At 43.0% G+C, this 25,226-nt stretch overlaps 2 long non-coding RNA genes across 2 annotated transcripts in view; both read right to left on the reverse strand.

Moving 5' to 3' along the window:
* Positions 1-4,793: 4,793 nt before the first annotated feature.
* On the reverse strand, positions 4,794-7,222 carry LOC135313305 (uncharacterized). Its single transcript, XR_010372921.1, has 3 exons — positions 7,076-7,222; positions 5,730-6,535; positions 4,794-5,137 (listed from the first exon to the last, which is right to left on the reverse strand). It is a non-coding gene; the product is annotated as an uncharacterized LOC135313305 (long non-coding RNA).
* Positions 7,223-12,949: 5,727 nt separating this feature from the next.
* The window catches only part of LOC135313306 (uncharacterized), an 89,081-nt gene continuing 76,804 nt past the window's right edge, over positions 12,950-25,226 (reverse strand). The window contains exons 2-3 of the long non-coding RNA XR_010372922.1: positions 13,951-14,054; positions 12,950-13,083 (exon numbers count right to left, since the gene is read on the reverse strand). This is a non-coding gene — a long non-coding RNA (uncharacterized LOC135313306). The remainder of the gene's footprint in view (positions 13,084-13,950; positions 14,055-25,226) is intronic.

Here is a 25,226-nt window from a genome sequence, read left to right on the forward strand (position 1 = left end):
CTACTGTTTGTCCATCTATTTATAGCAAGAGATTTATTCACAGCATCAAGCCTAAAACTGAAAGTCATCAGGCCACAGAGACAAGAGCATGAAAAATACTGCGCCTGTATTTGCATTTGTACTCATCTTACTGCATGGTGGTTTATATCAAGCTACTTCTGGTTTACGTAATTTTATGTCAGGGAGAGGCAGAACAGACCCTTGAATATTGGATTCCTGATCACATCATTATCCTCTGCTGTACTCCTTTCATGAGCCAGACTCATTGCTGTACACACAATATACTTGGTATTTGCCATTACAGTTAATGCTGCAGTATCTAGCTCTGCACAAGACGACTAGTTAATGTTTTATATACCAATGAAACCTACGAAGTCTCTAAACACAGGAAGGAGACAACATACGCAGTTTTTGCTCAATTCACAACAGCCTAGAAGCTCCATGCTGTGGTGGGCTTGGAGCTTCACACCAAGCTCAACCTCTGGTGCTGGTCCGTCTCTTCTGCAATTGTTTAACACAAATCCATACAACTTCCCAACTTGTTTAAAGCGAGAGGTTTGATTTTTCCTGTCAGAGCTTCAGACACCTGAGCACTGCCTGGCGCTCTGGGATCAGAGAGCTAGAGGAGACTAGGCACAGCCTGGCGCCTTCAAGTCTCTAAGCCAAGTTAATGTCGAATCTACCTGTTTCTGACAAGCATACCACCCTGCTGGACACTTCCACTGTAAAGCTATTAGGGACATGGAGGTACCTGAGTATTTTTGGAACTGAAGACCACATTGTTACCTTACAACATGATGTTAACCCTTCAGCATAACTCAGGCTTCACCCTGACTCCCAACTTCTAAGGTTTGGTTGGTTTTAGTTTTTTGAAGATTAAGTTTTTAAGGATAGCTTTGTTAAGTTCACAAGCAAGGTAAAAAACACAAAGCTTAAATTACTTACACTCATGGAAAGATTCTTCAGTAAGAAATTAATACAGTGAAGTAGTAAAAAATCCAACTGTAACAAAGGACTCCATTTCTCATTTCTGGTTAAACCAGGTGGGTTGACCTTTACACTGGCTTAATGAACACAGCTCAGGTTTGTTTCTAGTTTTCACTGTCATACGTGAGCTACTACCAATGCCCTAGTTCTGATCTCACTTCTGTCATGCACAATTACCTGCCAAGTACTTTGCAGACACTGATCAGTGCAGACTAGGTATATATAAATAGAATAGGTGTTGCATCAGAAAGGAGGGGGGCAATGTCTTTAGGGCTACACAGCAGGAATTAGTTTTCTGTATACACCAATAAAATTAGGAATGTTTCTATTCCTTTCACAGTAAATAATCAAAGCACAGGGAGCGTGCTTCTTTCCTCTTTCTTAGTAGACATAGCTTAAATGCCCTGGCAATCTAAGAACAAGACACAGCTTGGTTAGACTACTTAATCCCTTAAATAAAATGGTAACCATTTGTTTAGAACAGTCAGGAAATGTGATGCTCCTTCAGTCTTTAAAGGCTGTGTTACATTTCTGTCTCCTTGCATGATTAATATTAAGATAATTTTAAGTTAACAAATAACTGCAAGTTGAGGATCAGCTGTTTAATAACTTGGCCTCAATTCATTAACAAGCACACTGCTAAAGCTAGAAGAACACCTCAAACAGGAAACTAAGATTCCTGTTCTACTTTTGTAGTACACAGTCATAATAAGCAGGCTGGCCATGGCAAGATCATACATGCGTGCTGGACTTCACTGGAAGTGTTTTTGATAAACACAACAGGACATACATTAGCTCACAACAGATTACTTTATGGTAAAAAGGAAAATCCCTGATATCATCTGTAAACAGCTGTTTCTGGGCCAATTCAGGTGATTAACTCCAAACATGGAAAACACTTGGACTTTCTGAGCCAGCTACTGCAATGCAAAGTTAAATCCTCAACTGACAAGATCTGAAATTAACATAGGACAAATGATCAGTTCTTCCCCTTTTATTACAACCATTACCAGGCAGATAGTGCTGGTAACAGCAACAAATCAAGACATTTAAAACAACTGGATTCACCCCACAAAGGGCCTCCATTCTTTAGCAAGATTATTTTCTGCCATCACACTGAAGTGTCAACAGCATCGCTTTTGTGCCAAGATGTGTTTCGCAGACTTAAGTGATCAGCATGGGAAATAGAAACTGGGAAACAGATGATGAGCTCAGATAAATCCAACTGTAACACACACATCCACTACAACGACCTGTTACCTATCATGGCCCATAATGCCTCACACACACCATTTTGTGAATTTTGGGGGCCACAGGTTCTTAGAGAGTAAAAAAAAAAAGCACAGCTGAGATTAGCACTAGTACATGTGCTAAAGGCTATGGTTTTTGGCATCATTAAGGGAGCTGGAACCTCCCAGGTACTGTCCTTTACCTGTCTGAAAAAGGAACTTAGAGATATCACTGTCTTTATCCTCATGAGCCGCTGTTCAAGGGGCATATCTTACCCAAGCATCTGAATCTTCATTAGTCATACATCCTGTCTCAGCACTGGTTGTACACACCCATTAAGTCATCCATTTGATATTGCAGAGCTTTATGAATCCACACAAGGATTTTCATTGCTTACAGCAACAAAATATTATAAAGGGCAGAACCACAGAGAACTGCCCTGTCCCAAAGAGCTACAATCATACAGCCACTCACTCCCATTAAAGCTCAATTACAAGTAAAATCAAAACCTCACCACACCCAAGCACCTTACACAGCACTTATAAACCCTAACACTTCCACATTAAATGTTTCCAGAAGCAGATTTTTCTCAAATACAAGATTTCCATAAACATTACTTCCTCAAATTTCTTTCTAGATGTGAGTTTAAATCCAAGGCTTTTTGTGTTCAAGATACAAAAACTGTCATCTATTTTCCCTCACAGAAAAAAAATATATACCCTTCAGCAACACTCTCTTTACCATCCTCCCGCTCACAATACAGGATCCTTATATGCTCCGGCCACTCCTCTGTAATGGTCAATTGAGGGCCATATGACCGTAGCACCTGACTCCCATTTCCAAAATGTTAATGATTTTTCTTTAATTACTTCTTTCTTAAAGCACTCAAGTCATAATGTGGGCTGTCCCTTATTTTCTATTCCTTTTAAAAACATGAGATCACTCCTCTCTACAACCAAACAGTCATACCGCATTAAAAGTAAAGTTTTGAGGAAGCTTCAGATTTTAATTCTGACTTGAAGCTATTACCATTGTTCCTGTGACAACATACCCAGCTGCTGCAGCTGCAACTGCCCTTGCAAAACAACCAGCTATTTCTTCTGTTGCTTCTAAGCTTGCCTTTAGATTGCGTACAAATGGGAAGATTCAATTTACAAAGTATTGTATGACTATTTGAGAGGGGACGATTATTGTGCCCAAATTTTCCGCATACTCCTGTCCTAAGAGGGCCTAAATTGTAAAGCAAACTTCAGCAATAACTCTAATTCCAATATATTTTGCATCACAGACATACACATGCAAGTTTATATTTATTTTCTCCATGAACTCAGTGAAGAACGGGGAAATGTTTCAGCTCCACTGAAGATCAGTCCTAGAGTCACATTATAAATACGTGAACCTTACATAAAAAGGTCTACCAGTAATCACTCCAAGCTTAATTTCTAATGAACACAATGCAAATCACACATTGTTTTCATGATTTGCTGCAGTACATGGCACTGTGTAATGAAACGCTTAAGCACCTCTAGCATAGGGTCTGCAGCACTGCCCTGAGCCCTGCCAAATGATGCCTGCATGGTACTGGGATCAGGGAGGCTGTCGGTGTTCCCTACCCTACTGGTCAGACTTCAAAGACATTATCTCTTTTTCCTCAGACTTTAATCTTCTGAATATTTACACAGTGCCAGATCCTGATATGCTCTGAGGTCACGCAAGTCTCTAGCAAATTTCAGAGGTGACCTCAGCAGTAAATTGTTTTGTGTGTAAACCACAAGATGTACTTGAGGAAAATGTTTGAAGTAAACTGCATTTCAGGAGCGTCACTATTATATAGTGTAGTACCACCTAAATGCAGTGTAACGTACTATTAAACTAAGATAAATATTCTTGCTTCATAGCAACTGACGCTGAGTCATAATTATGAAGCAAAAACCACCTCCTAATGTTACATTAGCTTAATGCTAGGCTGGATATGGGTTAAAGAGCACTTGTGTGAATACCTTGCTATTCTCTGTGTAAACACTTTAGAGGTTAACAAAAGTAGTCCATATTTCTAGATAACATTCTCTTCACGCTTGCCAAGAGAAAGCACAAGTTTTTCACACAGTGCTCTGCTCTGGGACACGAAATGGAAGTCACTTTAAGAAAGAATGACGACCTGTGCTAGCCAGCGTTGCTAGCACTTACATACTTCAAGAAAATGGTAAGGACAAGAGAGGATATGGAAATGGATTTAGTAGATGTTTTACTGAGATTGAGATTATAAAGCTATTTTAGTAAAGGTGTGATACAAAACTACGTGACATCTCCACCGTATTTTATGTGAATGTACTAGACCAAGTTTCCTGATGGCATAAAATGATGCAACTCCATCAATACTGAAGGAAAATAACCTTTTAGATTACATGGCATCATTAGGGGACCTAGAAGATTGAACCTCAAGTCACCTAGCAAAAGCTCAGCTCCTCTAATGCGTTCTTGTATCAGGTGTCCAGATAAAGAGTATGAAGAGCACACTCACGCTCATTTATTCTAGCATCCATTCTAGAAGAAAATCAGATTTCCTTAAAGACCCATTACACACCAGCACTTCTCCTGTACAGATAAGGACCCAGTTTGTCTCTACTGCAAAGCACACTGAAATAAGTTCCAGTTATCCTTACATATGTGACACTTTGTGCATAAAAGTGTTCAGGTTGTAACGGAATAGCGTGAGAAACTACTCTCTCGTTGTTGCTCTGTGATTCCAAAGCGAGGAGTCGGAAGCTGGTGGGCATGCAGGGAATGCATGGCAATTGCAGCCTGCCTGTGTCTGAGCAGCCCACGCTCCTCTGCTCACAGTCGCTGCACAGCACAGACATTCTTCACATTGTGTCCCGGTGTCTCTGCACGGCACAGACAAGTTCTTCATTGTAAGCTGCTGAGTACAAATAACTTGAGTGATACATCAAACTGCTGAGAAGCTAGCATAAAAACAGCAATGTGCAAGATTTAAAAACACTTCCCTAATGAATATTGATTGCATAAGCAAGTAACATCCCTTAAGTGCATCATAAAAATTGTTCCGAGAGAGAAATGACTTTTTAATTTTTTATACTGCATTGGACATCTAAACAGACAATAGAGCGGACAATCTGTAAGCATCTGTAACATTTCTTCATTAACTTGCTCTTGAAAATCTCACACAAGCACAGAGAGCACTGCGAAGGAGAAAGGGCAAAGCAAAACTGATTGGGCTGACTCACTGAGGTTCTGCCTTGGGTTTGGCGGTTTGAAGAGGCCTCTGTGACTCCTCAGTTCTCTCTAAGAAAGCTCACCCTCTGGCACTTGGACACTCCTCAACTCTGCTCCATCTTCTTCCTGAAAATCACCCCACAGACACCGCAACGGCTCGCTCTGGATCACTCCTGTCCTTCCATAATGCTGCTTTTCTATTACAATACCAAATAGCCCCTTTGGGTGCTCAGCTGCCTGACATATTTTACCAAGAGTAAATACATTTGGGTACTTACTGTGCCATATTCATATTCTTCTCCAGAGTGTCTGATTGTATGGATCACATCATTCTCCTCATTCAGATATCCAGGGCACAAACTCTTCCGAGGAGGGCCCTAGAGCACAGTGAGCGCTGCATGCTATGGTGCCACTTACAAGTCAGCTCGGTTGCAGAGGCGGTGGCATCTAGGTGGTGCTGGATGAAAGAACAGCGTCTCTAGCTTTGAAAGGCTAAATCTTCTTTCCATGCTTGGCTAACACATTTACAACCTACGGTAGGTTTCGTGGGAATTTACAAGGCTAAAATTTGATGCTATCATTGAGGGCATCTGCATGTCTTTCTGGTCTAGAAGAGCTTTGGGAAAACAAAGCCAGATGAGAACGGAGGCATACGGAACAGAGGTATATAAAATCACTATCTGATTTGGACTATGAGATCTGCATGTTCCTGTGTAAGGCAACATAAACAAGTCAATAGCTGTTTGGGAGATGCTGAAATTCTGGAAAGATTCTTCCCTGCGCAGTTGTTTGCAGGGTGTGTCTTCCAGTTTGGAATTCGATCCCTCTGAATGTCATTCTCAGCCCTGCAGGTGATACCTTGCTTCTAGCCGGTACTCATGTCCTTACAAGTGAAGAATCTGAACAAGCTGCCCACTGCAAATGCAAATTCAGCCTCTGGGATGGTGTAGTCCCAGCTTCCACAGTATACGACACACAGGAGAAATGTACCATGCTTGCAGGTAGCAGACCTCACCGCAGGGAACCACGGGCTGTTGGGTGACAGAGGCAGTCTCCAATGAGACGATGTTCATCAGCTAAAAAGCTGTAGAGAAATAGGAGTGTCTTTAGGACTGTAAGTTGGATGGTATGCTCGCCCAGGTCTGTGCAGGGAACACATGTTCTAACAGGTGCAGGAATGGAAGCAATTTCAGGCATGAAATTTTATGCAGAAGTTATTGCAGAAACAGGAACCACATCTGAGTGGTAAATGTCCAGCTGTTACTGGAGCCATGTGATCAGGGAGCTGAAGGCTCCTCTCCCAGAGCACCTGGATCTGCATATATCCTTTTTGGCCACTGGGCGCTTCTGTAGCCGTCAGCTCAGTAGCACTGCGAGAGTTGGCACTAAATTTTCAAGCCTTCATTTATAGCAATACGTTTCATAATTTCAGACACCTTTGTGAAAAAATAAGGAATATCTAGTGAAATACCCTGAAACTGAAGACTCACAGATCAATGACCATTTTTACAAAACTGATGTGAATATTGACATATAACACCACAGATTTGCACTTAAACGATAACGCTTTTCAAAGAGAAACAGTCCTTTGTCTCTGCTGGTCATGGACAGCTGCCTTTGTTACCTGAAATTTCTTCAATGGTGATGTTCTTCTGGGGTTGGAACCATTTACTTCCTCTACCCCACACCAACAGGCAAGGCTCTGCCAGGTGTAGGATACGCTTTTTCCCTGCGTAATGGACTTCATACGGCAATGACACATCCATAACTTCAGGCTGTAAAAGGAAAAGTAAGATCTTTCAGTGTCTGCACTGAGGGCACCAATTCACCTTAATGATCCTGATTTGCCTCACCTGGAACCTCCCTGCCCCCTGACCCAGCCCACAGACCCACGACCCTATTTAAGCTCAGCCTGGAGAAGTTGCTTACTTTTTGAGGAGTGTTGTATGAGTGGGTGTTTTTATTTCAGTGGTAGACTAATCTATGCTTGGCTGTAGAACCTACTGATTTTCTTCTGCAGAGTGCATGGTTTTTGTTTTACTCTTGACTTGATGGGGAGGTATAGGATGATCTGATTGTGACTTGGGGATTGATTTCTTGTCCTCGTTTTGTTTCTGTTTTATCACCGTGCTTTTGTTTAGTACCTTGGTTCAATGTGGCTACAGCCTCGAGCTCTGCTCAGCCTGCCTTGTTAAGGTACTATGGGAGACTCTGCAATAATCAATGGAGGTGACTTAGAAATCAAACTTAGATTTTTAGACAAGGTACAGTATTGAAGAAGCTTTCAGAGTGGAGTGCAGCTGACATGTGAGGAAGTCATTCCATGGAAATGTTGGCAATGCCAGGAGAACTTGGTGTACTGACTCTAAGAGGAGTTGTCTTGGAGGGTGGAGTGGTATGGAGGTATTCCTTCCCAAAACCTATCCACCTCTAAGGTGCAACCACCCCTCACTGGCTATGCACCTTAAATGTTTCCAGTCTACATCTTCTTTTAAAGGTATGTATGACTAGAGTCACTCAAGCTCCACCTGAAAGGTAAAAAAATAGAATAAAAATAGTTTAAGAGAAAGATGGTGTTAGGGAAGATACCATTGTGTTAACACTCTGACTTCTGGGACCAGTTGATGGGCTGAGGGTCTCTTCTCCCCTCACTGGGATGCTTTTGGCTAATATTTGAACACTTGGTTATACCAAGTGTTTCCCTGTGAAAACTTAAAAATGTCTCTAGAGACTCACTTTAAATCTCTAATGCAGGAGATAAATTTCATATTTGTTAATGTGTTTGTAGCCAAGCAGTGTTAGTCACCCTGAGTATTTGTGTGCCTTTTAACTAGCAAATTTATTGCTGGTAATCCAGAGAACCTGTGTATCTGTTGCTTTAATCAATTGCACCACTTATTAATCTAGCTGTGATTGTTACTGAATGCAACTGGCCTTATGTTAAATTGGGCATCTGCCAAATTAGTGATTAACAACAAATACTCTAATGGGTGGTTACGTCTATGATCCCTAGAAAATAAACCGTTGACCAAGTCTGAGACTAAGACTGGACTTAGCCGCACCTAGGCTCCTCTTGGAGAAGGAGTTTAGAAAGCAAGGGGGTCCTGTCTGAACCTCGTGACTCAACGGGAGGGTCTCCCCCAGCCACTCCTCAGACTCTACTATTAATGCAACAGACTCATAGCAGGTGAGATGACCAAGGGGTCTGGGGAGCAGCTGAACTGCTTCTAGGGAAGTAGTGGGGCAGGGAGCCTGTCAGGGCCAGCTGGGCTTGGGCTGCAGGTAGTTTGCAGCCTGGTGTGGTGAGCTTGCACTGGCCCCTGTTGGCTTCTGCAGCAAGTGCACCAGAGACCTAATGTGAGTCATGGCTATTCTTGCTCTGCTCCATCTCCCAGGCTGCCTACGGCTGCTGTGCCAGAGACGAAGGCATTCAAAGATCTTTGTCTACACTGGGTTTTTTTGCTTTTCTTATATTACTACTACAAACAAACACAATGGCAAATCTAGTTAAAAAGGACTGACCTAAGACTCAAATCTTGTTTGTATCCAGGATCTTACTTCTATGGCCCAATCGCATGTGACAGCAGCACTTAATTTTTACAGACTGCCAAGGGCTCTGTGGAATGAAAGTGATGGTAATCATATGCTGTTAAAGTATTCTCAAAACTGGAAAAATGTTTTCATTAATGCAGTTATCTGTTAAAACACTTGTTACAAAGTAGAGTTTCATAACTTTTTCTTGTAAAATGTATAATTTGGTGTTGAATTTACCAGCTGAAATAAAACCCAATTCTGGCTCTTGGATTTTGTTACGAGTGTAAAAATACTTCCTCCCAGCTCTCAGTTTGTTGATCTTCATCTCTTCTTGAGCTCTGTTTTTTACAAAGCCTGTTGCCAGAAAAATGTGTTACTGTAAGCTTTCCCTGACACATAAATGGTGTAAATGCTGTTGCATTCAAAAGGTGTATGTAAAGATGATGTACTAATAAAAGCTATTTGATATGCCAACTGTTTTTCTTAAAATAGGCTTGTTCCTTAGAACTTTATCTTGATTCTTTCTTACCTCTTCAGATTATAGATGTTTCTGATACCATGACCGAGGCTATCAAGTGTGTAATCTAAAGAACTGGGAAAAAAAATTCCAATAAAACCTCTTCGACTAGCACTCATAGCTAATTGAACTCAACAACACTACAATATAGGTAAACTTTGTACTTTCAGTAGTGCCTGCCCTGTAACTGTAGGATAATTAGGATGCAGTGGAGTGGAAGTACCACAAGGTGGTGTAGGCCCAAGAACATCTCTGTAGGCCTGACAGAATTCATTTTGACAAAAGCTTGTAGTAACTTGGCAAAGCTGGAAAAAAAAAATCACTGTCCTACAGGTGGAGGGGGGTCACACCTGTCAGTGTTATTATATTGGAGTTACCATGTGTGAGACTGCTCTATGGGCTCTGGAGTGCAGAAAAAAAAGCTTCAATTTATCTTGTAATTATATGTTAAGAGGCCTTGTAATTAAACAATGTTAAGGAGGCTCTTCCAGTGGAAGGTAGGCAGCTTCTGTGGTTTAGGCAATTGTCCAAGGGATACAAGACTAAAGGAGTATGGTCTCTAGCATGCTACATGTGGAGCTGGAAGACTGCAGACATGCTGCCTCTCATTTACACCTGTGTTGGTACTAGATTTCAAAATGGCCCAGTTTTAAATGTAACTTCTCCAAATGTCTGTAAACTCTGGACAAGTTGATGCCACTTTACCAGGTGAATTACTAGAAAAGAGAAGAAAGAATAGAGAGAGTGATCAAAGGGCTACACTTTAAAAAGGGGGAAAGGGTTAACACAGCTTTTCTTGGCAAAAACTGGGGCTGAGGACTGCTAGGATGCTGGCAGGCAGTGCGGCCCCAGGTCATAGGGATACCCTCGCTCCCTGGAGGACACCAACAATGTCCATCACCAAATATTTTTCGAGAAAAGAGAAATTACTTGTGTAGAAGGATAAAAAGTTAGAAACAGAGTGTCACTTTTGTTTGTTGGAGAGAGGTGCTCTGAGTCCCCCAGAGCTACTGTGGGACCTGTGCTGTTTGATATGAAGCAGATCAGGAAGGTGAAAGCCTCCATCTTAAACAGCTGAGTTACACCTAAAGAGGAAACAGATCTTGTCCTCTAAAACTCATCACATACAATATAAGTATGGTACAGCGTGTATCAGTCAGATGTCATCAGTGACCTTTTGATCCTACCTAATACTACGAATATGGGATGACAGCTAGGGATAACTGTGGGGAACAATTTCAGTCACAACACAGCAGTTGCTTCCAGGGTGGGAGCAAAACACTCTTGTACATAAGTAACAGTCAGGTGGAAGGAACTCAATGTGGATGAAAAGCACATTCCTAGACATACAGATTGTGGATTTGGTGTTGAACTGTCTCTTAATTGAACTAGGGATAGGATGAGGCGAAATGTCCTCCAGCTGCATCAGATGAGGCTTAGATTGGATATTATAAAAAACTTCTTCACTGCATGAGTGGTCAGGCGTTGGCACAGGCTGCCCAGAGAGGTGGTAGAGCCACCAACCCTGGGGGTGTTCAAAAACGTGCAGACGCGGCACTTCAGGGCATTGTTTAGGTGACATGGTAGTGTTGGGTTGGCGGTTGAACTTGATGATCCTAGAGGTATTTTTCAACCTTAATGACTGTGATTCTAATATCGTTAAGAGCAAGCTCTGAACGCTCTCAGCGACAAAAGGCTGCTGTATCAGACATGGCCGCTAGGTGGAACTATGGACCTGCCTGGACCCACAAGCGGATAGCGGTCGCTAAAAGGGCTACCCACGTTTCTCTTGCTGCATACAAGAGAATTGCATTAGTTCTCTTAATAGTCTCTAAAATAATTATTGTATCAGCATACATTGCAGGACAGCCAGGGGATCAGGCCCAGACAGCATGGGTTCATGAAAGGCTGGTCCTGCCTCAGCAACCTGATTTCCTCTGTGACCAGGTCACCTGCCTGGTGGGTGAGGGAAAGGCTGTCAATGACTGCCTGGGCTTCAGCAAAGCCTTTGACTTTGTGTCCCACAGCATCCTCCTAGAGAAGCTGGCGGCTCACGGCTTGGACGGGCATACTCTGCTGGGTAAAAACTGGCTGGGTGCCCGGGCCCAAAGCACTGTGGTGAACAGGGCTAAACCCAGCTGGTGGCCGGGCACGAGCAGGGTTCCCCAGGGCTCAGTGTTGGGGCCAGTCTTGTTTGATGTCTTTATCAATGACCTGGATGAGGGGATGGAGTGCACCCTCCGTAAGCTTGCAGATGACACCAAGCTGGGTGGGAGTGTCGATCTGCTGGAGGGCAGGAGGGCTCTGCAGAGGGACCGGGACAGGCTGGATCCATGGGCCGAGTCCAGCTGTGTGAGATTTAACAAGGCCCAGTGCCGGGTCCTGCCCTTGGGTCACTCCAACCCCAGGCAGCGCCCCAGGCCTGGGGCAGAGGGGCTGGGAAGTGCCTGGCGGAGAAGGCCCTGGGGGTGGGGGCTGACAGCCGGCTGGGCATGAGCCAGCAGTGCCCGGGTGGCCAAGGAGGCCACCAGCCCCCGGGCTTGTGTCAGCACTGGGGTGGCCAGCAGGGGCCGGGCAGGGATGGGGCCCCTGTGCTCGGCCCTGGGGAGGCCCCACCTCGAATGCTGGGCTCAGGTTTGGGCCCCTTGGGACAAAAAGGACATGGAGGTGCTTGAACGTGTCCAGAGAAGGACAGTGGAGCTGGGGCAGGGTCTGGAGCACAAGTGTGCTGGGGGGCGGCTGAGGGGGCTGGGGGGGTTTAGCCTGGAGAAGAGGAGGCTGAGGGGAGCCCTGCTCGCTCTCTGCAACTGCCTGAGAGGGGCTGGAGTGAGGGGGAGGTTGGCCTCTTCTCCCAAGTTACTAGTGATAGGATAAAAGGAAATGGCCTCAAGCTGTGTCAGGGGAGGATTAGGTTGGATATTAGGAAAAATGTCTTTACTGAACAGGCTGCCCAGAGGGATGGGGGCGTCGCCATCCCTGGAGATGGTCAAAAAAACATGCAGACATGGCACTTTAGGGCATGGTTTAGGATGTCTGGGAGTGTTGGGTCGACAGCTGGACTTGATCCTCTCAGAGCTCTTAATAATTCTACGAATCTGTGACACATGCCTGCACTCACTGCAACATCAGGTCTAGGAATTGCTTACACTGTTTGTATTTAACAGAAGAGATGGTGGAGGATGAGACTCAGTGTGGGTTCCTGGGAGAAGGATGTTTCATGCGTAGGCACTGCTGCCTTACCAGTCTTTCGTATACCACCTGGCTGGAAGATGCGTGGGGAAAAATTTTACTTCCTCATTAGCCTGCCTTAGGAAGCATTGTCATTACATTTTATTGTGCTGCATTTTACTGTGGTGACCTGTGGCAGAAAAGAGGGAGGGAAGGAGAATAAAAATGCGGGGAGGGAGGGGATGGACTTCAATACATATCTTTCATACACTCTCCACAGTACACCAGTAGCCGTACCAAATAACCACACTTAGCGTTTCCCTACAAAAGGCGTGCCCATGCTAAGTCTGAGGCTGTGGGAGCAGATGCGAAACAGAGAATGACTCCATCCTTAGGGACATCGGTAGATCTTCCTGGACAAGAAATAAGAGCAGAAAAGGGGCATCAGATATCTGGGTTTGGTTATAATCTTTACAATGGTTCAATGACAGAAAAGGTAACTAGGCCTAGACAAAGAAGCTGAAATGATACTACAGTCTCCTGCTTGCTTGAAGTTGTTAGTGAAGCACTTGCAAAAAGAAATCCCAGTATTCCTAGCGAAGCCAAATATTAATAAAGGAAAAAAACTGGACCTGAGTCCTGGACAGCCCGTTCTGGCATAAGTGCAAGAGGCTGCTGCTGCCATTTTTGTGAATAGGAAAATATCCTTTCTTTTATCTTTCAGACTAATGAGTTTCTAGACTTCAGAGAGACAAAACACTCTTTCCCACCTTACTTGCACTTTATCACATACCAGAAGAAAATATTGGCAGTGTTTTTCACTTAAGCAATCTTGTCGATGCGGGGGAGGGGTGGGGAGCAAAATATCAGATTACTGTGTCAAGTAATGCACAAGAGAAATAAATCATGCAAATCCTTCACTGGAAGTGTGACATGCACCAGCTTCTGGCAGGAAGTTCAACTTTCAGCTAGTGTCTATAACTGGCATTACTACAAAAACAAAACAGGTTGCACTGAAATACAATGTGTCACCTGGAGCTGAATTTCCTGGCACTAAGGTGTGGAGCAAAACCATAATCCAACTCAAATGGTTTTTTTTCTGTGTTAGTTTATTTGTTTATGAAATGTGATGAGGGTGAAATTTGCTTGAATCCTTTCAAGAGGCTTATATGGTGGATTTATTTCAGAAAGGAAGAAAGCAAGGCTCTCCCTCTGAATTACAGATCCTGTTTCCATTTTGAAAGGTTAAATTGCCTAAAGTGTTAAAGATAAACTCTTACCTGTAATTTGCATCTTTTCAGCAAAATGCACAGAATGGAAGTGATGTTTCTTTCAAAGGTCTTCTAGATCCATACTTTAAAGTACACTTGGTAACTCACAAATTCTACTTTTGCAAAAAGAAAACACAGTTTCACTTACATTGTCTGAGGTCTGTACTTGTTGTGTCTAAGAACTGTGCCGATACTTTATTTAATCACATAACCCATGGCAACCCTGTGCTCCTGTTTGATAAAGTGTGTATGATCTTTAATAAAATAAAAATATTAATCACTCTGTTCTCAAGGCCTTTAAACTAACCTTCCTCCATGCTGTTTCTTTTTCTGAACCTCTAGAGAAGAGTCAATGTAACTCAAACACATCTCCTGGGAGACAGGCAGCTTCAAACTATGCAGCTATGTAATTTCATAGAGAAGTCAGGCACAAAGACATAAAACTTGAATCTTCAGAGGTAATCAACTTGCTCTGGAATGACCTTTGAGGATGACAGGCTCATCTTTGATGACATCTTTGCAGATCCTGGCCTAATCGACTATCCCAGAGTCACAAAACTCTGCACCACAGCCAAGAGCTAGACTAAAATCTCCGGGATTCCAGGTTAATGCTTTAGGCATGTGACTGTCTTCTCCCTGAGTTTATCCATCTTACACATCACCTACATGCAATAAATCTAATTTACCTGCTGATTTTCTCCTGGGCTGTCTTTTTATTTTTCTTTCCTAAGGGACTTGCCTTAAGCTGAAAATTCCTCATTGGTCCATGCTTTCATGTGGCCACTTCTAAAGAAGGAAACTGAAATTGCCTTGATTATTGCTCTCACAGATACCCAGCAACTTGAGCAGCAGTTACAAAAGTGAAAATGAGGCCACTTGTTTAAGTATCCACTTGCATATTCAAGGCTACAACTCTAAATAGCAAAGGCCATGCTGTTAACTTGCCTGCAGAACATTAACATCACATCCCAGATAACACTAGCTAGAAAATGGGCACATCTTGATTTCCTCTCACAAAGTGATTTCATATCCTTGGGGTGAGCCTTAGACAAAATTTCTGTATTCAAATACTCCCCGGGGAATGCAAGCTTCGGATCCAGATTCTGATCTCAGCTTTGTGATTCAGGCCTCTTCTTGGCTGCTTGGAACAACAGCTTGTGCAAGAGCGTGTCAGGGTGTGGAAAGGCCCTGTCCGATTTTGAAGAGCCATGGCTCAGCAAGAGGGCAGTGTGCGCTGAGTCACCACTACTAGTACTCATTTTTGCTGAGGCAGTGTGCCACAGCTCAGCTTCAGATAAGTAGCCCATTATTTGAGATACTATTCAAAAATAGGCTGCTTTCTGGTCCTAGAGTCTTACAACCTGCTGTAAGCCCCACACTGAAGGCTGTAAGATGCTGTCGGGTACGGCTGCAAATGCTGCTAGAAACCCTGTATATGCACTCTGCCATTCCTGACTTTTACAAGTGTATGCTGCCTGCTGGATTTATGCTGGAAGAGAGGATCTAATGCATCCACTCACCAATCCTTTTAGGGGAATGATGATTATTCTGAACCCAGTAATGAGCTACACTGGGAACTTACGGTGAACAGTGGTGAAATGCCCCCTGCTCGGATCAGAAGCATTCTCACTTAGCAGAAATGCTAAAATGCTGATTGCTGCTCCTAGGCAGGAAGCTCCCTTGCTGACTTTAAAGGGGGACCATCACTGCTCTTTCAAAATGACAGCGTCCTCGCTTGCATGCCATTAGTGTAGAAACGGCTTCTTGCACAGGGCTCCCAGGATGACACTGTGCAAGACAATGAGATTGCAACAGGACACGGGTATGATCTTATTGCCTGCTGGAACTCATTACGAAGTTCCTGCCTCCAAGCAAAAGAATGACATGAAAATGACATTTGGATGTCCCCACAATGAATTATTCACTTTGAAACTAGCTATGGCTAGTACATGGGCTTGAGGATGCGGCCCTGAAAAACAGCAAAGATGCAATGTACCAACATTGCCTTTTGCAGGTAAACAGCCCAGGGAGACACATTCACAGCCTGAAAGACACAAGGCACATCTGTGAGCAACTCACCTTAGGCAACAACTGCTCTTCTGCCTCCAGCGTGCTTGTTTTGCCTTTATACCATAGCAGTCACATGCAGCACAACACACTAGCTGTAATGCTGTAGCTGTGATAGAAGATGTAAACTAAAAAGAATAACAGTATAGTCTGACTGTAACCAGAGCGATGGAATTAACCAACCATGGATGTTGCTATACTCCTTGTACAGCCCTATCCAACTGGACGTTAAGTCTGGGGACATGGAGTATGCCAATAGTGTATCTGTTGATCCGCATTTTAGTCCCTAGGTAATCATTAATGTGAACGAAACAATAGACAATGTGATTCTGTCAGAAAAGGATGACAAAACGTGGTTTCGTGTAGCAGACTGAGAAAACTAGCCAAGACTGCCAAGATTAAGAGCCAAGAAGGTAAAAGGTAATTCCGGCAGGGGGAGATCGCGACCACCGACTCACGGACCACCACCGACCCAAGTAACACCACCTACTTAGAAGAGAGCAATGGAAGAGGACAACCGAGCCTGCGCAGTGATTTACATACGGAACGAGCAAGTTTGTACCGATCAGTAGACAGGACGATAACGAATATGTATGAATACGTAAAATTTTGATCTGTAAATTGTATGGGAAAGGTGTGTAAGGTACGCACGTTAGGAGGAGCGATCCCCAGTGCATCCAGTGCTGTGAATAAAGAATGCCTGCTCTTTAATACTAAATTGGTGTTAAAGAGTTGTTTCTGATTTTACCGCGTTTTTCTGTAACATGTCTGCTTCCTGAGCAGCACCGAGTACCTCCGACCCTTGCTGGCTGCTGCTGAAGTTACGGGATTCAGCATGTTGTTAGAGATATCCAACACTTCCTTAACTCAGGCCCATTGCTGCTAGCAGGAAAAGCCAACATGACTGAACTTGCCATGAAATGAAGTGACCTACATGTTAGTAAGGCTTAATAGAGACAGCTTTTGTTCTGTGGTAAAAATGTCATTACTTCTTGTAATTCCATTGTGTCATATAACTTAATTTGATGGCGCCTTAGTTCTTTAAGGCTTTAGAGCAATTGTTGCTAATCCTTCAGATATTATCTGCCACCTAATACAGCATGTCTGATGCTTCATACAATGGATTACAGTAAATAATTTTCTAGGCTATGTTGTTACAACTAAGGATGTAGTTTGAGACATACAGCCTTGGGGAAGCCAGCATAAGAAGTTCCTCTGCCTTCCTCAGCCCTGGACTCTTGTTCTCACCTCTGCAGTGCAGCTTTTGCACCCTCTCTTCAGTTGTTTCACTACCACTATCATAGAACCCCCCCTCAAATAAATAAGGAAGAATCAGCCTAAAATTAAAATGACCAGAACTGGAGTGAAAAAAAAAAACATGTCTGTAATAACAAGCACCTCAGAAATCCTATTCCCTGATCTCAAAATAAGTCCCCAAAGTCTTCCACTGAAACTCGGATTTGACTGCATGTGAATGAGAAACACTATTCTTTTCTGGATTAATCTGTCCAAAACATAGTAAAACAGCACAATAACTGTTGGTTATTGCAAAATGTCTTTGATTCAGAAAAGAAATGAGATGACAATAAAGGAAGGTTCCGAGGAACTCACTGCTTGCCTAAACAGTAAAATGTAATTTTTAGTATCTTCAGAACGGAAGCAATTTATTTGTTACCTGAACTTGTGCTACTTGCCTTGCACTTCTTACTGTCAACAAATCATATAAGTACTCAAAAATAGTGTATGAAAATCAAACTTCTATGCTCTTATGCCCTCTGCTACAGACATATGCTTTTCATCTGGAATTTCCTTTGGGAAATGATTACCATAACTGGCATTTCCTTTCAGACTGGGTTGTGAGAAGAGTAGGACATGAGCCGGCTTATACGAAATTACAAGCATTCCTTTCAGAATGCATTATGGTGAGTTTAAGGTGTGACACACAATTTTTAATTCGTAGCTTCTTAAGCAAGTATCACAAAAACCAAAGAAAAAAGTACTTGATGAAAATTACTACTGTGATAAAAGCTTTGGACACGATCATCATCTTCATCGTGGCAGGAGTGTTTATGCCAGAGCATCCAAGAATACATCATCTTTTTCATTCTGAATGCAGAGAGTGCCTCAAAGGTCAATGACAGATTGAGCTCTACCTTGAAACTGGGCATAAAAGACTAAAAACTTCAATGAGTTATGCACTCCAGAACTCATTTCTTCCCTTCCTGTCCAGTTCTATACCTTACTACTTAAAGATTCTAACAACAAAGGCTATGATTTCAAGCTTAATCTGTAGCTATTTCCTTCCCCACACTTCTATAACGTACAACAAAAATTCATGTCAAAGGTGAACAGACTGACGTTCAAGTCAACGAGTGCACATCCTGCTCATTTTGCAACGCTAGCTGGAAGGAAATTGTTTACAAACCCTGGTTCAGTAGCCATTCCCTGATGAAAATACAGTTACATCTCCCTCACTAAAGCGCAAGCCAAATCTTTATGAACTAATAACTGCACAGCGGTTTACAACTATCCTCCGCTTGTACGGAATGAGATAAAGCACTTGAGCCCCTGTCATTGCTCCTGGTACACACAACCGGACAATTTTATTAACGGCAATACTTTCTAAAGTGACTTTCATTTCACAGAGAAACACAGTTAAAAATTACAGAAACAGAGCTGAGAGGTGCAGTGTGGTTACAGGACCTTTGCAGTTCCGCACGCATAACTTAAAGCTTTCACCAGCAAGCAGGAAATCAAGCAAAGTCAGCAGGAGGCCTGGCACGGATGAACAAGGAGCTCCTGACAAAACTCTAACCTAAAATGAAAGCATACAGAGCTTGTGAATTCTCCATCCTTAGAGATACTCAAAACTCGACTTGACAAGGTCCTGAGCAACCTGCTCTAGCTGACCCTGCTTTGAACAGTTAGGACGTGTGTGCGCGCACACGTATGTGATTGCATGAGCACAGACTGGGCGTTCTCCAGAGGGCTCCTCCAACCTTACTTTCTCGTGTCTTCCTTTGAAACTGTGATTCCCCACCTGGCTCAGGAAGAGGTAATAATGTCTGGTTAGATGATACCTGCAGTACTACTGGACATCAGTTTTTCCAACCAAGACTGTTCATGCAATGATTTGTTGAGGAGGTTGTCTGAAATAGGGCGTGAGAAATGTCTCAAGTCAGACATGGGTCATACGAATCCAAATAAATCTGTATGATAGCTTTGGGTGATATAGGGAAGTAAGGGTCTTTTTCCAAAACAAAAGGAAGCCTACAGACAGTGTAAGGGCTACATTTTTGAGATGGCAGACAGCGAACCTCAAAGTAACATGGTTTTATTCATGTCAGCTTCAGAGAAAGGGAAAACATTTTTAGTTGTGGTGATAGATTTGATGCTAGCAACAGAAAAAGGTGAATTGGGGAAGTTCTCGCTCTCAGGGTTGTGTTACAAATCAGACAGCGAATGGTGAGCTTACAGGGTTGCCCTGTTTATTTCCTACCAGCTCTGAGGAATACCCAGTCTCTAAGGTTTGCTCCATCAGACTTCCTGGGTAGTGGGAAAGTCAGAGTTCCTTTTGGACCATCTCAAAGATTCCTAGGAAGGACACACTAAGCATGGAGGAGAAAGAAATTGTCTCCAAGTATCTCGAGTCCCTTAAGACTGGCAAATCCTTAGTGATTTGGTGGAACAGAACTTGGCCAGATGCCTCAAGTAGAACAGTAAAACTACAATACATGAGGACAATCTTTCCAGGAGAAAACCTTTTAAACCTCATCAAAGCCAAAAAGTAGAAGCAAACATAAAGTCTAACCAAAAGAAAGGGGTCCTAGGTCTCTTGCATTTCTCATTTACTCTCTGACAGTCTATGAGAAACTCTTCTGGAGGACAGCTTACTCCCCAAGAAGTTTTTGCCCTCCAAAACTGCAGAAATCATAGAGATTTTGCAAAAGCAATGGAAATCTTTTCTGAAGAATATGTGTGACTGACAGGATAAATCTTAAGAAAGACTGTCAGCCAGTGTGCAGTCATGCATGTCACTTCAAAAATTAAAATGATACAAGATATACTGGAATAGAAACTTACAATGACTCTTAACCATTCCCAAACTCTCCAGTGGTTGTTAGACTTAAGAAGAATGGGGAAGGATATTGTTTTGTGTGGGTGGTTAAATATTTGGCTCAGTGACTACCCCCAGTACCTGCCTTACACTCATAATGGATGGTTTCCTGGTTAACTGTACCGGGACTGGATACCTCAACAGGTTGGACTCAACGAACAGGTATTGGCAGACCTTCTGGAAAAAAGTGCTGGGGAAAATCAAACTCTTTGCTGTAGGTTTAAATCCTTGATCTACATTAAAGATGCAGGTGTTTGGGTTTGGTCTCTGTCAACACAGCTGTCTATGCTAAATTGAAGTGGGTAAATTCCTGTATTCTAATTACATTACTTTTTAGAAGAGTGAATTAGCACTGGGCTGCAAATAGGATAAACAGTGACATATAAGAGTAATTTTCACATCTTTCATTGAATCCCAATGACAAATCCTTTCCCTACAATAAATAGGAGAAGAATCCTTCCCTTCAAAAAGAATCCAAGCCCAGAACGGACAAACAATGAAGCATAATACTGAAGAGAGGGTAGGGTGGGAATGGCAGGGGGAGACTAGGGCTTTCAGAAGTTCGGCCACACCTTAGGAGTTGCTAAAGGTATAAAACCACTTGCAATCCTAACTGCGACAGTTCAAGCTAGCTCAGATCTTGGTTGATGGCGGTTTGGTAAACATCAGACCCACAGGCATACATTACACAAAGCAGTCATCCTGAGATAAGATCTACCTCAGATGAAGATCAGTCTGGGTAGGAAGTGTTCCGGTCAGACCACAGATCACTACTTTCAACCATCAAGTCGCTTTCTTTTGAAGAGTTAAAGAATAGCTCTGTCACTTTCCCCGAAGCACCACGGTGAATTGCAAATGCCCTAGAAACTATAAAGGATGAGGAGATATGATTCAGAGGACGACTACCAAGATGGTTAGACATAGATTTACACTGCTAAACAATGGTATTTTTAATTTCAAGTTCACAAAATCTGAGAAACTTCACACACAAATAAAGATGCTTTCCAAAAAGTGCTGTAATACTGCAAACAAACTGTGGAGGCTAAAAAAATATGAATACTGTGGCCAGCAGGAGCAGGGCAAGGATGGTGCCCCTGTGCTCGGCACTAGTGAGGCCGCACCTCGAGTGTTGGGCTCAGTTTTGGGCCCCTGAGCACAAGGAGGACCTTGAAGTGCTGGAGCGTGTCCAGAGAAGGGCAACAGAGGTGGGGCAGGGTCTGGAGAGCAAGTGTGTTGGGGAGCGGCTGAGGGAGCTGGGGGGGTTTAGCCTGGAGAAAGCCAGTGACAAGAAAAATTAGTGTGATTCCTCTGAAAACTATTACCTTCCAGCATAGTGTTACCAGCCAGAAAAAGTACATGCTGGATGTGCTGCCTTTGCTCTTTTTTCTTGAGGAGCAGAACTGGGTGGGAAGAGACAGGACCTGGGGTCTGTTCCCATCTCAGTCGACTTTCCTGACTTCTGCCCAGCATCTGTAACAACTGCAGGAGAAAGCGGAATAGCCAGGTGCAACGGCATTCCAGATCCTTATTTGTACCTATTAATAGGGGAATCAATCTCTTCCACAGCAATACCACAAAGCAGAACAAACAGAAATAGTTAATCTGCAAAACTCAATGCCCTGCACTCAGCAGGGCAAATATTTATCCTGTAAATAAACCAATGGCAATGAATCCCCGGGGAAGAGTTACCTGCTTGGTGTCAGCTAACATTTCTGCGGTGTCCAACCAGCAGGACTGCAGCAGAAAGATTTCTTAGGATGTGCTTGTTCCCTTTCAGCCTCCAGTTTGGCACTTACTCAGGAGTATTTTCCCTCAGCTCCAGTGTCAGAGGTGTTTGTTTAAGGAGCTAAAAACTCTGTCTTGGTTTCATGTGATGTAAAGGTAGATAAAGTCTGCTCAGTGATGATCAGTCCCGCGAGGAGCTGGCTTCCCACACAGTGGGGATGGGCCCTCGTGGATAATATGCAGACCGCAGTTCCCTTCCTCTCTGAGTTCTTCTGTCTTCACCCTTTGCTCTCTCAGATGCAGGCAAGAGGCATACATAGGAGCCCTCTAACTCCAGTTCAAAATGACTTTTCTCCCGTACTTGAAACTTGGGATATAAAAAATGCCTTGATGATTTACACTCAGGAATTGGAGGCCAATGCATCCTCTTCTGTCTCCTAGTAGCTGTTGTGCTTCACATCATCTCACTGCCTCTGAGTTCAGGACCCTGTTCTCTTCAGATTTAGATCTGATGCTGAAGCGTGACTCCATTGATTTTCATTTATTCCTGATTTACACTGGTAGGCGGACGATTGGAATTGCAATACTCAGGTAGCAAGGGGTTGTTAATTCTGCTTTGCTTTGCAATAGGCTTGAAAACACAACAGCTTTTGAAAAACTGTCACTATTTTATCCTCTTCCCTCAAGTAGATAAAGGCTACCTAGAAAACAGGCTTCTAGTTTTGGCATAGCTGACGGGATAGAAACTTGCAAAGCGGAGGCCGGGCACTAAGAGAGGGAGTGTGAGCAAGTGTGGGTCCTAAGTATCTTCTCCAGACCTTTCCTTATTCACAACTACCGTTTCTGCTCAGCCCTGGAAGTCTTGGCCTTGACACGTTAAATAAAATATTTGCTTGAGTCACACTTTGGTTCATGTATTGTAATTGGTTTTCAGTTGCTTATGATGATTAATGAAAAACGGTATTTATTTAATATGAAAGACAACACATGCTGATACTAGCTGAAACAATGGAAAGTCCCTGAGTAATCCTTCTGCAATTTTTATCCCTTTAAAAAATGCATCTACTAGAATTACAACATAGTGGTCACTTCTTCGAAAAAGTTGCTGCATGTTGAGTATCATGAATACCTTGGTCATGCTTCTGGCAGCATCCTGTCCATTTTCTTTATTTTCTTCTTTTTTGCTTTTTTCCTCAATACTACTTCCCTTTCTGGAGATTACTTCATTTCCTATGCAGTTACTACATACAGAGGCAAACCCCAGGAACATCAAAAGCAGGTATTTTCTATCAAACCCAATCAGAAAATGGCTTTTGACTGCATTGTAAAGGCCACAGAAAGGAAGGACTGCAATTCTGGATTCCTTCAGACTGCTGAAAACTGTGAATAAAGTTCTGAGTCAACCATAAATGTTCTGGTTGAGGCTCAGGGACTTTGCTTAAGTGATGTTCAACATTGCCAATAATGAATTTTAGCACTCCAGCTGCAAGGGTGGAGTATGAAATGCATAGCGCTAGGATCCAGAACAGCTAGTGAGATGAGCAAAGGGAAATTAAGCTGTCTAACAGAAAAATCAGAAGAAGTGATAGCAATGGGCTTAGATGTGTTATAAAATTGTGTATTGCTGGAGCACTTGGTTGTGCTGCAGGGAGATCCACGTGCCAGGTCCTCTCGAGAAAGACCTCAGAGGTGCTTCTCGAGTCTCTAAACCAGAGATTTCATCAGCAGTGTAGGTGGAAAAAAGTATTCACCAGCATCGGTGTTGCAAGATACAGGAACAGGGATCCATCATCTCCTGTGCTGTGAGGAAGTAGCTCTGTGGTACAGCAAAGCTCTGCCTCTCATCCTTGTTGTCAGAAGACACTGTGCAACCTTATGACTAATCAATGCTCCTTTGTTAAAGCGCTCACATAGTGACCTTTGTGACACCTGCTCAGTATGCACCCTGCTGCTACTTTCATTTAGAAAATACACTTCACTTCAGGTCCAGCACCTCTAGAAATAAATTAATGCAATTTCCATTTTTGTTAATGCTGGTAAATATCAAGAATAAACAGTTTCAGGAAGAGGAGCAGAGGCAACCACATGAATTTCTGTCCTTCCTGAGAAGAACGGCTCATCCAAATGAGCAGGGATTCCAGAATTGCTTATTAACTGAACAAAAGAGAAGGAATATTTTTGCAGAGGGCTGACCCAGACACTACTGAAGCTGGTCAGGAAGATAGGTACTAAACACGTATCTTATGGCTGCGTTTCTGCTTACAGCCATGTATTCCGTATCTTTCATATAGAAGTCATTCAGTGTGACAGTTGGCAAACTTAAAATCTTGTGGGTTTTGTGGCTATCTAATTATGTAATAGTTATGGGGAAAAGACATAGGCTTATGGTATTTGAAACTCTAAGTTCTCTGTTTGGCCCTCTCAAGTCAGTAAAGTGGCCTCAAGTAAGGTTCACAGCAGAGACTGTCTCATCACCAAAATACAGATGACACTGAAGAGCCAGCCTGCCAAAGGCTCAAAGAAGTTGAGATTTTTCCCTATGCAGATCAAAAGTGCTCACAGATTTTGCATACAGGGTCACAGAAGTATAAGAAAATAAGAGGAAGAATTTGCCTGAAGAAAATATAAACCTCAAGCAGGACTACCCTTTCCTGCGGAACCTAATTTTCTTTAAAGAAAACCCCAACAGGAGTTGTCATATTCACTGACTTAGCTGCTCTGCTATTTCTAAATGATCTTTTACATGTTTGGATATAAAATTCCAGGCATGAGGCAGGATTTCTAAAGACAGTGGTGAGCAATCGTTGAGGGAGATGAGGACAGAGCTGTGCAAAGGGTGTCCTGGGGAAAAAAAGTCCCCCACTGCTCATGAGAGCATAAGGAAATGTAAAGCTCCAGGTCGCTCACAAGTCAGGGAAAGTTGGGGAGAAGCATACAGAAAATGGTCAGAGAAACTCCAACTTTTTCACTTGGGTACCTCAGGCTCTCTCCTGCGCTTTGCTATGCCATAGCATAACTGATGCAGAAGTCTTGATCAGTGGAATTAGTGAATTTTATGCCTGCGGTAGCACCTACAGATTGATTTTAACTCATCTAGCACACACCAGTTCACCATGTGATTGGGACAGGGACTTCTGTACCTCACATTGATGTCAAAAGTTGGATGGGGCACAGTCTGCATTCCCATCCGTCATCTATTGCTCATAAGCCCAGCACTTCTCAGAAATCTTATCACTTGCTAGGTGTTAAGGCACTCTTAAGCCAAGAAAATTGAAGCTTCTCAATAACTGTATTTATGACCCTTATGACAAAAAAGGTGTTTATTCAGCTGGAGGCTACCAGATATTGTTTACTATAGTTATACCTAAGGCTTCGG

This window comes from Phalacrocorax carbo, chromosome 4 (genome assembly GCF_963921805.1).
Source record: "Phalacrocorax carbo chromosome 4, bPhaCar2.1, whole genome shotgun sequence".
In the NCBI taxonomy this organism is placed as follows: Eukaryota; Metazoa; Chordata; class Aves; order Suliformes; family Phalacrocoracidae; genus Phalacrocorax; species Phalacrocorax carbo.